The sequence below is a fragment of the Panulirus ornatus genome, chromosome 27 (assembly GCF_036320965.1).
Source record: "Panulirus ornatus isolate Po-2019 chromosome 27, ASM3632096v1, whole genome shotgun sequence".
Taxonomy (NCBI): domain Eukaryota; kingdom Metazoa; phylum Arthropoda; class Malacostraca; order Decapoda; family Palinuridae; genus Panulirus; species Panulirus ornatus.
In genome coordinates, this window is record NC_092250.1 from 14,325,568 (window position 1) to 14,339,337 (window position 13,770).

At 46.4% G+C, this 13,770-nt stretch overlaps 1 protein-coding gene across 2 annotated transcripts in view; it reads left to right on the forward strand.

Annotated features, from left to right (window-relative positions):
* LOC139757588 (thyrotropin-releasing hormone receptor-like) overlaps positions 1 to 13,770 on the forward strand; it is an 833,567-nt gene that overhangs the window by 188,423 nt on the left and 631,374 nt on the right. Inside the window, exon 1 of one of the 2 annotated variants that reach the window (XM_071678215.1) lies at positions 6,544 to 7,900. The exons of the other annotated variant lie outside the window; for it this stretch is intronic. The gene's annotated coding sequence lies outside the window, so the exon portion shown is untranslated. Of the gene's footprint in view, positions 1 to 6,543; positions 7,901 to 13,770 lie in introns of those variants that run through there. 2 annotated transcript variants of the gene reach the window in all.

Genomic DNA, 13,770 nt, shown 5'->3' on the forward strand with positions numbered 1-13,770 from the left:
CGGTTTTGTTTATTTATTTTCGTCAATTTACGCTTCATAATGACGTTTACTAGACAGACTAAATAAAGTTGGTACGATAAATTGTTTATGAAATTCAACTTAAATGCAAAAGTAACGAAAACGGGATACAATGAAAGAAGAAGGCCAATGTAAAAAATCACTGTCGAACAGGGCATCATAAGTTGGAGAAGTACGTGTGTGAGAGGGACTTGTTGGGAAGGGGAATTGACATTGTGCTAATAATCCTGTGACAGGACCTCCTCCCCATGAGGAGACCGTTCTTCCAGCTGATGTTAAGCGTAGCGTTTCAGTATAATTGATCAGGGAAATGTGTGGCAAGCTTGTGACAACGCAGTCCATCAGACCAACTCCTGACCTCTTACTTCTCAAAGTCTCGTCACCACACTGAACGAAGGAGATGGACCGATCTGAGAACGTCCAAAAGGAGTTAAAGAAAGAAGGTGCATGGATTAAGAGAGTTGAGCTATAGAGGAGAGGCTGGGAAAACCTTTTTTGAGTTGCGCACACCTCGGAGGAGAGAAGAATAAAAGGGGTGACCTGATCACAGCTTTCAAGTTCCTAAATTCAGTCTGACGACGTAGAACAACGACCAGTTCTTCGTCAGATGGAAGGGACACAGCTGTCAAAAAGGGATATACGCAAGAGGCTAAGAAAGGAAGCCAGTTAGGAAAGCTGTAAGGAAGATATACAGCATTAAAAGCAGGACGCTGGAGGATTGTAAAGGAGTGAGTTGATGGCGAATGAAGACAGCATACGTTAAGAAATTTGAGAGGGTGATCGTTGGAAGCGAAAGTTCGAGGGTAGGACTCCATGATCGTACTGTACATGTGAGTCATTGTGGATAGGTTTCAAATAGGTGATGACATTCGTGCAAGCGCACACAATTGTACAGGTACATATACTAAAGCAGACAGTTACCTTCACAGAAGCACAGATACGTGGGCTCTAAACACACAAAGAAAATGATTCATATATACTTACATATATACATATACTAGTTTGTGTGTGTATATATGAATTATGTACATGTGTATATATGTATATGTCTGTGTGTGTATATATATGTATACGTTGAGATGTATAGGTATGTATATTTGCTTGTGTAGACGTGTATGTATATACCTGTGTATGTGGGTGGGTTGGGCCATTCTTTCGTCTGTTTCCTTGCGCTACCTCGCTAACGCGGGAGACAACGACAAAGGAAAATAAATAAATAGATAAATGTATATATATATATATATATATATATATATATATATATATATATATATATATATATATATATATATATATGAGTAAAGACATAGGACAGTTATACAAGGATAAGAGAACGTGGCATCACATATGTAAATTTCTCTCCTTAAGACACAAACAGTAGTCACAAATATTCATCACATATATTTATGATACGTTTGTTGCCGGACTTGAACGCACCCAACCTCCATTCGGGTAGTCATCTGTTTACCAAATGGCGTCCTAGCTACGTCTCTTTGTTGTATATCAACTAACTTATATTTCTTTCCCGTGTCTCCCCTGATGATGTGATTATTACACGAAAGTGCACTTGGGAACTGATCGTGTTTTATTTTCCCCGTGGACTCGCAGGAATGTACACATACATATATACAGACAGAGACATATATACATACAGAAACATAATTCTATTAGCCACACCATTATAGTTGTCGCAGTATGCCTTTGGAAACCAGGGTACCATCTCCCGTTGACGATATGTATAATAGATCAAAGGACCTCCATGTTCAGCTGTCCATTCATTTGCATAATTACACACTAAGTGTTTCAAATCATTGAAGTATTAATTCCACTGCGGTAATGGAAATCAAATCTGATGTATTTTGCGCAGCTGGTGTTAATGGAAAGGCCAACAGTTCGTTGGAAATCCTGCGTATTGTTCGTATTGACACCCCCCCCCCTGCCGCCTCCTTCCCCCCCGGTAAAGTAAACAGTAATTGAATAATCTGTTGGAGCGCACCAGCACCAGCAGCGTCGACCAGCTCTGACGCAGAGCAGACATGGAGGCCAATACTGGTAGCGCTCCATCAAGGCCGACATACCAGTCACACACACACCACACACACACACAATATATATATATATATATATATATATATATATATATATATATATATATATATATATATATATATATATATAGGTACTTTTATAGTGGGAGGGCGGCAGTGGATGAACGGAATAAACTGAATTATGACAGCGGCATAATACAGACGTTCTAAAAAGGTTGTAAACATGTGATTGTCTTAGCTTCGTCTCTTCGATGTATATCAACTGACTGTTATATTTCTCTCTTGTGTCTCCCCTGATGATGTGATTATTACACAAAAGTGCACTTGGGAACTTTTCGTGTTTCATTTTCCCCGTGGACTCATAGGAATATCTTGTTCACGCGCAAAATTGTGATCCTTTGCAACACACACACACACACACACACACACACACACACACATATATATATATATATATATATATATATATATATATATATATATATATATATATATGTGTGTGTGTGTGTGTGTGTGTGTGTGTGTGTGTATACAGGGAGTCCCCCCAAAATGCACTCACTTTTTGACACCCTATAACTCACTGAAGGTGACCAAAAGGGGAGGGAGTGTGGGGGGGGGGCTGGAAATCCTCCCCTCTCGTTTTTAGTTATCATAAAGAAGGAACAGAGGAGGGGGCCAAGTGAGGATGTTCCTTCAAAGGCTCAGTCCTCTGTTCTTAACGCTACCTCGCTAACGCGGGAAATGGCGAATGTGTGTGTGTATATATATATATATATATATATATATATAAAGGTCTGTATTAAACAGGGCCATATGAATAATGAGAGTGTATATTAGTCTTGGAATTATCCGAAACACGTGAAGGAAGTGTTAAAAGATATTTTATTTGGGGTTGGTGGTTGTAACCTTAAAGTTGACGGCTTTGATCGACTTAAAGCTTAACCCAGCTAACTAACCTGTATTAATAAGCGGCTTAGATAACTTTTTATAAACAACTTCTGTGGCTGTTTATCTCCAGAAACTCTATCGTAGAATCAGTAAGCAAATGGATACGAATTAGTGACTGGTGTCAGTACTACGATTCTTATTCGTACACACGAAAGTTGTTGATGTAAGGAAGTGAAGGCTATTAAAACACACACACACACACACACACACACACACACACACACACACGTGAACTCCATTGAGGCGTCTCTGTCTGGGCGAGGTTGAAAATAGCTGCGCACACAGCGCCTAACGTATGTGTCTGTCCGTTTTGGAAAACATTTCAAATATTTTCACGAAATCCTTTTTTTTCTTTTCAGTGTGAATCCTTTGTTATTCTGCTATCTCTATCCAGTTCTGTTTACCAGTGGGGGGAGGTGTCTGGTCCTCGTCCTGGGGGGAGATGACACAACACCACACTCAGCCTAGCCTAGCCTAGCGAGGCGTCGCTCTTACAACGAAAGCTTCGTCTCCACCAGTGTGCGCGCGGGCACTTCCGCGCTATGGCGGAGCTGTGATCACTTGTTTAATGTGTTTGTGGAGGACAATATTCCATTTTTCGTATGTATATTGCTTGAAGAAAACCCCCCTATTCTAGCCGAGATTGGAAGACGAGGAGGATAATTCTTACGTTGGCGGCAAGATGACATAATAACACTCCTCCCTCTCTTCCCCAAAGACCCAAGGTCGCACGTACCGTCGTCGCCTTGTTACGTCGCTCCTGGTCGCTCACACACACACACACACACCCGCCTCCCCATACAGCCTCTCTCAGTCGGCGTGTCCTCGCGGGCATATATTATCGGCTCCCCCAGATGGCAACACTGGTGGGGCAGGTTTCTCACCCTAGGATCCTCCTCCCTCACCAACTAGCTCCACCGTAGTGTTGGTGAGGGCAGTGTTGGAGCTGTGCTGGTTAAGTGCTGGAAGGAGTGGTTGGTTTGCCAGTGGTGGGGAACTGATGGGGCGTGCGGATTTTGTGGCGTAGTTCGTGCAGAGACGGTGTGTGTGTTCTATGCCCCTTGGGGTGTGTTGGTGGTTCGTGGAGGGATGTGGCGGTGTGCTATATAAGGTGTGGTGGTGCGTTCGTGATGGGTGGGGATAAGTGTGTGTATGTGTGTGTGTTTATGTGCGCGCGCGTGTGCGTGTGTGTGTGTGTCTGACATTTTTGTGTACGTGTGTGTGTGTGTGTGTGTGTGTGTGTGACATTTTTGTATACTTCGTGGATTACGTTGTTGAGCGCGTCTTATCTTGAATGCATGTGTTGTGTTGAGTGCATGTGTTGTGATGAGTGCATGTGTTATATTGAGTGCATGTGTTGTCTTGAGTGCATGTGTTGAGTGCATGTGTTATATTGAGTGCATGTGTTATCTTGAGTGCATGTGTTGAGTGCATGTGTTATATTGAGTGCACGTGTTGTCTTGAGTGCATGTGTTGAGTGCATGTGTTATCTTGAGTGCATGTGTTGAGTGCATGTGTTATATTGAGTGCATGTGTTGTCTTGAGCTTCGTTTCAGTCCGAGGCGATGATAACAATTGTGGTCATACGCGTCACACACCGTGATCGAGTCCCAGAGCAAGATAGCATTATTAATCATCTCTTCCCTCACGCCTTCCTCTCCTCCAAGGGTTCTCCAGCACCTCCGAGGCTGCGCTACAATCAGTAGCAAGGAGAGGATGGGTTCTCTTTAAAAAGCGAGAAGTTCTACGACGAGACTGTGCCGTGTTTCATCACCTGACTGATATATCACAGGTGACTTTTCACTCGCGGCGTAACCTCAAGCAGGCAGAGTTCGGTAGCAACACTGATTACGTGAACATAATTATTATTGATGAAATCTGTATTGACTCCACCTCTCATGGATTAACGGTTCGCGCTGGAGGGTCGTGATCAATATTAAGCGTCGTATATGTATATTTTCCACTCGTTCCCTGAACTGCTGCTTCCTGGGAGAGATGACACACTACCGCACTCAGCCAAGCCTCGCTGCTGTAACTAAAAGCCTCGTCAAAAATGGTAGGATCAGGAAGAGAGCTTTGTTTTGAAATGGATTGCAGAAGAGTTTGCGAAAGCTCTTACGAACAGAGACGGATGCAAACTTAGGATGTTATTAACTGTTGTATTGATAGATGAGGGAGTCATGTATATAATTACGGGTTTATTATGAAGATAATTTACACTTATTCTTATTTACGTCTCATGCCTCACCAGGAGTTGAAAAGATTAACATTCATTTCTTGTTTATTGGGAATGTTAAGGCTCACTGAGTCACGCATTATTACAGCGTAGATTGTGAGGGATTTATAGGCTAAGCGACTTACTCGCAATTTTCTTCGTAATTTAAGAAAAAAACCCTAAAAAACCTCGTCAGAAAGATAAACTTTAAAGTTGCTCCACCCATGTTGTGTGTGTCCTCCTCCGTGGGGGAAGCCGCCAGAACTTAATTACCTTGTGTTAGGTGATCATGGAGACGGTGGTTAGAGGGGGAGGGGTTCGTTGAGCGCACCTGCCACGGTAAATGAAGGCTGTAGATATCGTCAGAGGTGGCTAGGTGCAACCATATTACATGGAGCTGGACAACAACCGAGTGGGGTCTCGTGTGTGTGTGTGTGATCTGTTTTTGTACTGCACGGGGTCGGAGGTTTACACTTCGTGGGGCGGTCCTGTCTCGTGTGTGTGTGTGTGTGTGTGTGTGTGTGTGTGTGTCGAAGTAATTTCTTTCCTGGACAAATATTTAGATAACTTTATTACTGGGAGAAAGTTTTACGCTCTCGTTGGCCAGTCTGTTGAGTTTGTATAAATGAACCATGTTTTTGCTGCTGTTTGTGTATACACACACACACACACACACACACACACACACACACACACACACCGCCCTAACCAGGTACCCATTTATCGACAAACCCTGAGGAGAGGATGAACATCTGGGTTGGGTGTGGGCTAACTGCCGTGCCCAGGATTCGAAGCCGTGTAGTTGATAATACCGCAAGCGAAAAGTCACCCTCGTAGATGCTGTATGATCATCAGCGGATGGGAAAGAGTACAGAGTTGTTGAAGATCTTTCTCGCTCCCCCAAAAGAGACCAACTTACCCTGCACCCACATGGGGTGCAACCTGGAAGCTGCTGGAGTCCAGTACATGGGATCTTAGGGTTACATGACGATTAGAATCTTTCATTCGCACGCTTTCGCCGTTTTCCACCTAAGGCAGGTAGCGTCTGGAACAGACGACTAATCCCTAGAGAAAAATTTACCTCCTTCCTTTTGACAAGTAATAATAAAAGAGGGGAGGATTTCTTATTACCCTTCTCATCCCCCTTAGTAACCTTTTGAAAAATGTAGATTTTGTCTGTCCTATATATATATATATATATATATATATATATATATATATATATATATATATATATCCCTGGGGATAAGGGAGAAAGAATACTTCCCACGTATTCCCTACGTGTCGTAGAAGGGGAGGGAGCGGTGGGCTGGAAATCCTCTCCTCCAGTTTTTTTTACTTTTCCAAAAGAAGGAACAGAGAAAGGGGCCCAAGTGAGGATATGCCCTTAAGGCTCAGTCCTCTGTTCTTGACGCTACCTCGCTAACGGGGGAAATGGCGAATATGTATGGAAACAATATATGAGATAGATATAGTCATACATATATACACATTAATGAATACAGAAACATATGCATGCGTGTGTAGATGAAAGTGTAGTGCCTGGGGACGATGTGCGGTGTAAGGTGGAAAGATTAAGTGGTGGAATATCAGATGGAGGCGTTTTGTGGTGGGTAAATGCACCCTGATGGCGAGAGAGCCGTCCAGGGTATGTGGCGCAATAGTGCTGTCGTGTGGTAACGAATGAGGAAAGACTGAATAAGAGTATAACGTGCGGCGAAAGTAAGAGATGCAGAACTAGGGGGTTAGGGCGAGACCGAGGAGGATGGAGTGATGGAAGCTTTGAGGTATCGGGGCCTGAACATTAAGGAGGGTGAGAGGCGTGCATGGGATAGAATAGATTGGATCAGTGTGCTGTATGGGGAAGGTGTGAGAGAGGTGAGCAATTGAAGCGGTCAAGGCAAGGAAGGGGTAAGGGAGATGCCGAGGAGGAGTGTAGCTGAGGAGGCTTTGAGGTATCGGGTCCTGAACATTGAGGAAGGATGAGAGGCGTGCATGGGATAGAATAGATTGGATCAGTGTGCTACATAGGGAAGGTGTGAGAGGGGTGAGCAAATGAAGTGGTCATGGGAAGGGGTAAGGGAGATACCGAGGAGGATGTAGCGAAGGAGGCTTTGAGGTATCGGGTCCTGAACATTCGGGAAGGGTTAGAGGCGTGCATGGGATAGAATAGATTGGATCAGTGTGCTATATGGGGATGATGTGAGAATGGTGAGCAAATGAAGCGGTCAAGGTGAACCATGGCGTGGTCTGTGGCGCTTGGCTGTGGATAATGTGCTGTGGTTTCTGTCCACCATGCACGACGTGTGGAGAAATGGATGCGCGCAAGTTCATTGCTCGTTTGTTCATGATGCTGCCTAGCACATGCGTGGAAATGATATATATAATTATGAGAACTGAAAATGCACAGAACATCATAAAGTGAATAGAGAAAATGATGCGAAGTTCCCCTCCCATTGAAAACCTGTGTCAATCTTGGACTTAGCTAAGTTCTTAGGAGAATATCACAATATAACACGTCTGGCTTGACGCCACAGTGAACTCCAAGTGAAGACAGTATACGCTCGGGGTTAACGCGACGCTGGTTTGTGATGTTGATCGAGGATGCGATAGTGTGAAGCTTGGCCGCCCAGAGGACGCTGGCCTCCTGAAACAGCTCATAGGACCTAGGGTGAGTAAGGTCTCTCTCTCTCTCTCTCTCTCTCTCTCTCTCTCTCTCTCTCTCTCTCTCTCTCTCTCTCTCTCCTTGCCGTCAGTAACAACGCCTGAGGTAATAAATAAAAAGATATATATATATATATATATATATATATATATATATATATATATATATATATATATATATATATATATATATATATAATCTTTCTTTCAAACTATTCGCCATTTTCCGCGTTAGCGAGGTAGCGTTAAGAGCAGAGAACTGGGCCTTTGAGGGAATATCCTCACCTGGCCCCCTTCTCTGTTCCTTCTTTTGGAAAATTAAAAAAAAATAATGAGAGGGGAGGATTTCCAGCCCCCCGCTCCCCTTTTAGTCGCCTTCTACGACACGCAGGGAATACGTGGGAAGAATTCTTTCTCCCTTTACAGCGTTTAATGTTAATTGACTTATACTGTCTATGTGATAACATAGAATTCCTGTTTATACGAAATACTCTCACCTCCCTGTTACACCTCATGAACATAGTATTCACATTTACTGGCAGCTTCCTGCTGTCACACATTGTTCCCAGACTCAGTCATCAGCCTCTGCGATTTCTCACTTGAATCCGCCGCCAGAGCTGAGCCCTGTCTTTTGTTAAAACAGCTGACTCACATCCCACACGCGCCCAACCCTTATTAGCATGCTGTGGACCCAACCTCCCTCACCACCCCATCCATCCGTAAACAGGTTGGAGAAAAAAAAAAACGTGGGTCATATCGCACACCCTTGACACAGCCGCCCCCCACCTCCACTTGAAAACCACTTACCCTCCTCACCTCCTTCTCGCACACACATATTCATAACAACTCATTGCGTCTAGTATTAGTTTTCCTTCCACGCCATTTAGTTATAACACCTTAAATAAGGCAATTTTTATCACCCTTATGATACACTTTCTCCAGATCCATAAATGCCAATTCAAATCCTTCTCTTCATTTCTCAATCGTATTCATGTAAGTAAACACCTGGTCGTTACGTCCTTTGAATGAGACAAAAAATCTTTTTCCTCTGCTACATTGTTTATATAAGGAATGCTTTACCGATAAGAGTGGTCGAAATCAAAGCCCCAAATAGTTTCAGCAAAAAAACGACTTTACAAATACTTTGCTTCAGGTGAAGAATCTCTGAGACATTCACTGCACTCCTGCAGCTGTGTAGGTTAAAGTCAGATACCTCTCTCTCTTTCAGGCATATCTGTTTGCTCCTTTTGTCCTCCTTTCAGCACTTGAGTTTTATGTTTATAAACTTTTCTTTTATTTACACAAATCCCAAATAAATTCGAGTGTCCAATGGGGAGAGAGAGAAAGAGTTGGGAGGGCTACTATATCTCGTGGTGTAAGAAATACCGAGGTTGACCACGAATGTGGTTTTATTTTCTGTCCATTTTCTAATGCCAGAGTCTAATGCAGTGGGAAGAGAGAAAGACTTTCTCTCCGGCGGAAGACGTGGAGGAGTTTGGAAAGAGTGAAGATTCTGCGGCTGAAGGATTTCAGGTTTGTGGAATCGAAGGGGAACATGGAGAAGTGGAATCGAAGAGGAACATGGAGATGTGGAATCGAAGAGGAACATGGAGATGTGGAATCGAAGAGGAACATGGAGAGGTGGAATGGAAGAGGAACATGGAGAGGTGGAATGGAAGAGGAACATGGAGACGTGGAATCGAAGAGGATCATGGAGACGGTAGCTTAGTATGTCGTCTAAGGGGGGGGGGGGGGCAGTGAAACTTGGTGGACTATACAGCCATAAGGGGGCACTGGGGGTTTAGCGTGGTAGTACGGGGCTGAAACGGGACTGGAAACTGGACACCTAGACAGGGCTGAAACGAGACTGGAAACTGGACACTTAGACGGGGCTGAGACTGGACTGGAAACTGAATACCTAGACAAGGCTGAGACGGGATTGGAAACTGGACACCAAGACGAAACTGAGACGGGACTGGAAACTGAACACCTAGACAGGGCTGAAACGGGACTGGAAACTGGACACCTAGACGGAGCTGAGACTGGACTGGAAACTGAACACCGAGACGGGACTGGAAACTGAATACCTAGACAGGGCTGAGACGGGACTGGAAACTGAGCACCTAGACAGGTCTGAGACGGGACTGGAAACTGGACACCTAGGACTGGAAACAGAACAGCTATACGGGGCTGAAACGGGACTGGAAACTGGACACCTAAACGGGGCTGAGACGGGACTGGAAACTGAACAGCTAGACGGTGCTGAGACGGGACTGGAAACTGAACACCTAGGACTGGAAACTGAACAGCTAGACGGGGCTGAGACGGGACTGGAAACTGAACACTTAGACAGGGCTGAGACGGGACTTGAAACTGAACACCTAGACGGGGCTGAGACGGGATTGAATAGCTTGTAAGAGGGGAGGACAGAGGCCTAGTGAGACAGCCTGGGGTGGGACAAGCCTGGAGGAGGAGGAGCTCTGGAAGGCTGTGTCGTTGAGGGGCGCTGTCGCCAGCGGCGACAGCAGACGTAGGGTCGTCATCATACGTCATTCCTGGAGCAGGCGTCTTCCCTCGGGGCTTTCATTCACTTGGAAGGGCAACAAGAGTCCCATCTTTAGTCCCCGCTGGAGCATCATCTCAGGCGAGGGAGGAGGAGGAGGAGGAGGAGGTAGAAGAGGCAGAAGGCGGCCCCCCCTTTCGGATGCCCCACGGCGTGGCAACGGGGCATCGTCGACCGATGGGAGTCTATGTGCCATGGAAGGAGGAGTCCCCATCGCAAACCCAGCGATGATGATGGCTTGATTGACGCCCGCGGTGTGGTGTGAACCCTTCGGTTGGAGGAGGAGGAGGTGGAGGTAAACCCTTCGGTTGGAGGAGGAGGAGGAGGAGGAAATGGAGATGCAGGTAGGAGGTAGGAGGAGGTGGGGGTCAACGAGGGCGAGAGAGACACAGAGGTCAAGTGACATGTCGAGTGTTTTCTCAACTCTTTGAGTGAGTAGGGGCCTAAAAAAATTGCTAAGAGCCGTGTGCTATATACCGCTCTAGACCCTTGATGGGATAATATATCATAACTCAGTTAATGACCCTCGGTTTCCTCATAGGGGTCCCGCTCCTTCATGGGGTGTGTGTGTGTGTGTGTGTGTGTGTGTGTGTGTGTGTGTGTGGGTGGGTGTTACGGGGGAAAGAGTCTTACACAAAGAGTTTTACGCTCGTTGTTGCTCCCCGGTCTCTTAACTTTGTTTATACGTACCACGTCTTGTATGGATGTGATATATTTATTTGTTTATTATACTTTGTCACTGTCTCCCGCGTTAGGGAGGTAGCGCAAGGAAACAGACGAAAGAATGGCCCAACCCGCCCACATAAACATGTGTATACATACACGTCCACACACGCACATATTCATACCTATACATCTCACGCTTTCCTGGCCTCTATGTATATGAATTTATTTATATGTATTCAACCTGAGTGTGAAAATCTACATAGACGGGTCACATATATGTCTAAATATATTTCGAAAACATTCATGATTGACGTATTCTGAAGCGATCTACGGTGCTGTTACACAATTTACCTGGCGTGTGTCTGTCACCACATTAACTCACTCTATTAACTCACTCCAGCCTGACGCTCCCGTCGCCTGGGTACTGTCATACTAACACACCCTCACACTCACCTGGCCTTTATACCACCTTACCCACACATCCCAGGCTCACACTTGCCTTATCTGTGTGCTGTCATACTAACACACTCCACCCTCACACTTTCCTGACCTGTGTTCAGCCACACTGATACACTCCACCCTCACACTTCCCTGGCCTGTGTTCAGCCACACTGACACACTCCACCCTCACACTTTCCTGACCTGTGTTCAGCCACACTGACACACTCCACCCTCACACTTCCCTGGCCTGTGTTCAGCCACACTAACACACTCCACCCTCACACTTCCCTGGCCTGTGTCCAGCCACACTAACACACTCCACCCTCACACTTCCCTGGCCTGTATCCAGCCACACTGACACACTCCACCCTCACACTTCCCTGGCCTTTGTTCAACCACACTGACACACTCCACCCTCACACTTCCCTGGCCTGTGTTCAACCACCCTCACAGTCGCCTTTCCTTTGTGGCGCAACAATAACACGCCCCTGCTTCACACCCGGTCCAGCATTCAAATGTGCATTTTCTGCCCCCCACAAGCAATGCAGTTATTTCCCATCCAAACGTCGTTATCAGTTCAACACACACACACACACACACACGACTGTCTTATTCCTATGCAGATTTCACATAGCATTTCTCACTGGTAGAGAAGCTCTCACTCACACGCGAAAAATCCCCCTCCCATCTCTCCTCCTCATAAAATCCCCCTTCCACCTCTCCTCCTCATAAAATCCCCCTTCCACCTCTCCTCCTCATAAAATCCCCTCCCACCTCTCCTCCTCATAGAATCCCCTCCCCCTCTCCTCCTCATAAAATCCCCTCCCACCTCTCCTCCTCATAAAATCCCCTCCCCCTCTCCTCCTCATAAAATCCCCTCCCCCTCTCATCCTCATAAAATCCCCTCCCCCTCTCCTTTTCATAAAATCCCCTCCCCCTCTCCTCCTCATAAAATCCCCTCCCCCTCTCCTCCTCATAAAATCCCCTCCCCCTCTCCTCCTCATAAAATCCCCTCCCCCCTCTCCTCCTCATAAAATCCCCTCCCCCTCTCCTCCTCATAAAATCCCCTCCCCAATATTTCTCACTCACGAGACTATTTCTCTCCAAAAGTCTTGCCCTCACGCAAACAACTCTCCCCTCTCTCACTGAGGTTCAATTCTTCCCCTCTCACCTCCCACTCCCCTTCCCCTCACCCCACCTCCATTCTCGCTAAGCATTCATCCCTCTCGCCTCCCCCTAGACACACACACACACACACACACACACACACTTAAATCCCGCGCCGACCTCCTTCTTCAAAATGTCCGCGATCTCTGGTAGATTATAAACACGGTGATGGAAAAGGCCCTCAACGGAATAACCCCCCTTGTCCCCAACGCCTTTTAAAGTCTCATGTCTCAAGTCGGCGCGAAGAGGAGAGGAGGAGGAGGAGGAGGTGAAGGAGGAGGAGGAGGTGAAGGAGGAGGAGGAGAAGGAGGAGGAGGAGATGATGGAGGAGATGGAGGTGAAGGAGGAGGAGGAGGAGGAGGAGAAGGAGGAGCAGAAGGAGATGGAGGAGGAGAAGGAGGAGGAGGAGGAGGTGAAGGAGGAGGAGGAGGAGGAGGTGAGGAGGAGGAGGATGAGGAGTGAAGGAGGAGGAAGGAGGAGGTGGTGAAGAAAGGTGGAAGGAGGAGGAGTGAAGGAGGAGGAAGGTGAAGAGGATGAGGAGGAGGAGGTGGTGACGGATGGAGAGGAGAAGGAGGAGAGGAGATGGAGGAGGAGGAGGTGATGGAGGAGGAGATTGGAGGAGGAGAAGGAGGTGAAGGAGGAGGAGGAAAGATGGAGGAGAGAGGAAGTGAAGGAGGAGGAGGAGGTGAAAGGAGGAGGAGAAGAAAGGAAGGAGAGATGGAGGGAGGAGGATGAAAGGAGGAGGAGAAGGAGATGGAGGAGGAGGAGGAGGTGAAGGAGGTGGTGAAGGAGGAGGAGGAGGAGGAGTAGGAGGAGGAGGAGGTGGAGGAGAAGGAGGAGGAGAAGGAGATGGAGGAGGAGAAGGAGGAGGAGGAGGAGGAGGAGGAGGAGGAGGAGTAGGAGGAGGAGGAGGAGGAGATGGAGGAGGTGGAGACTTTCTTTAAAACAGATTGAGGAGGAGCATCACCATCACTTGGGTCGGCCGTGATGATAGATCGATAGATAGATAGATAAATAGATAGATTGGAGAGGGGGGGGGG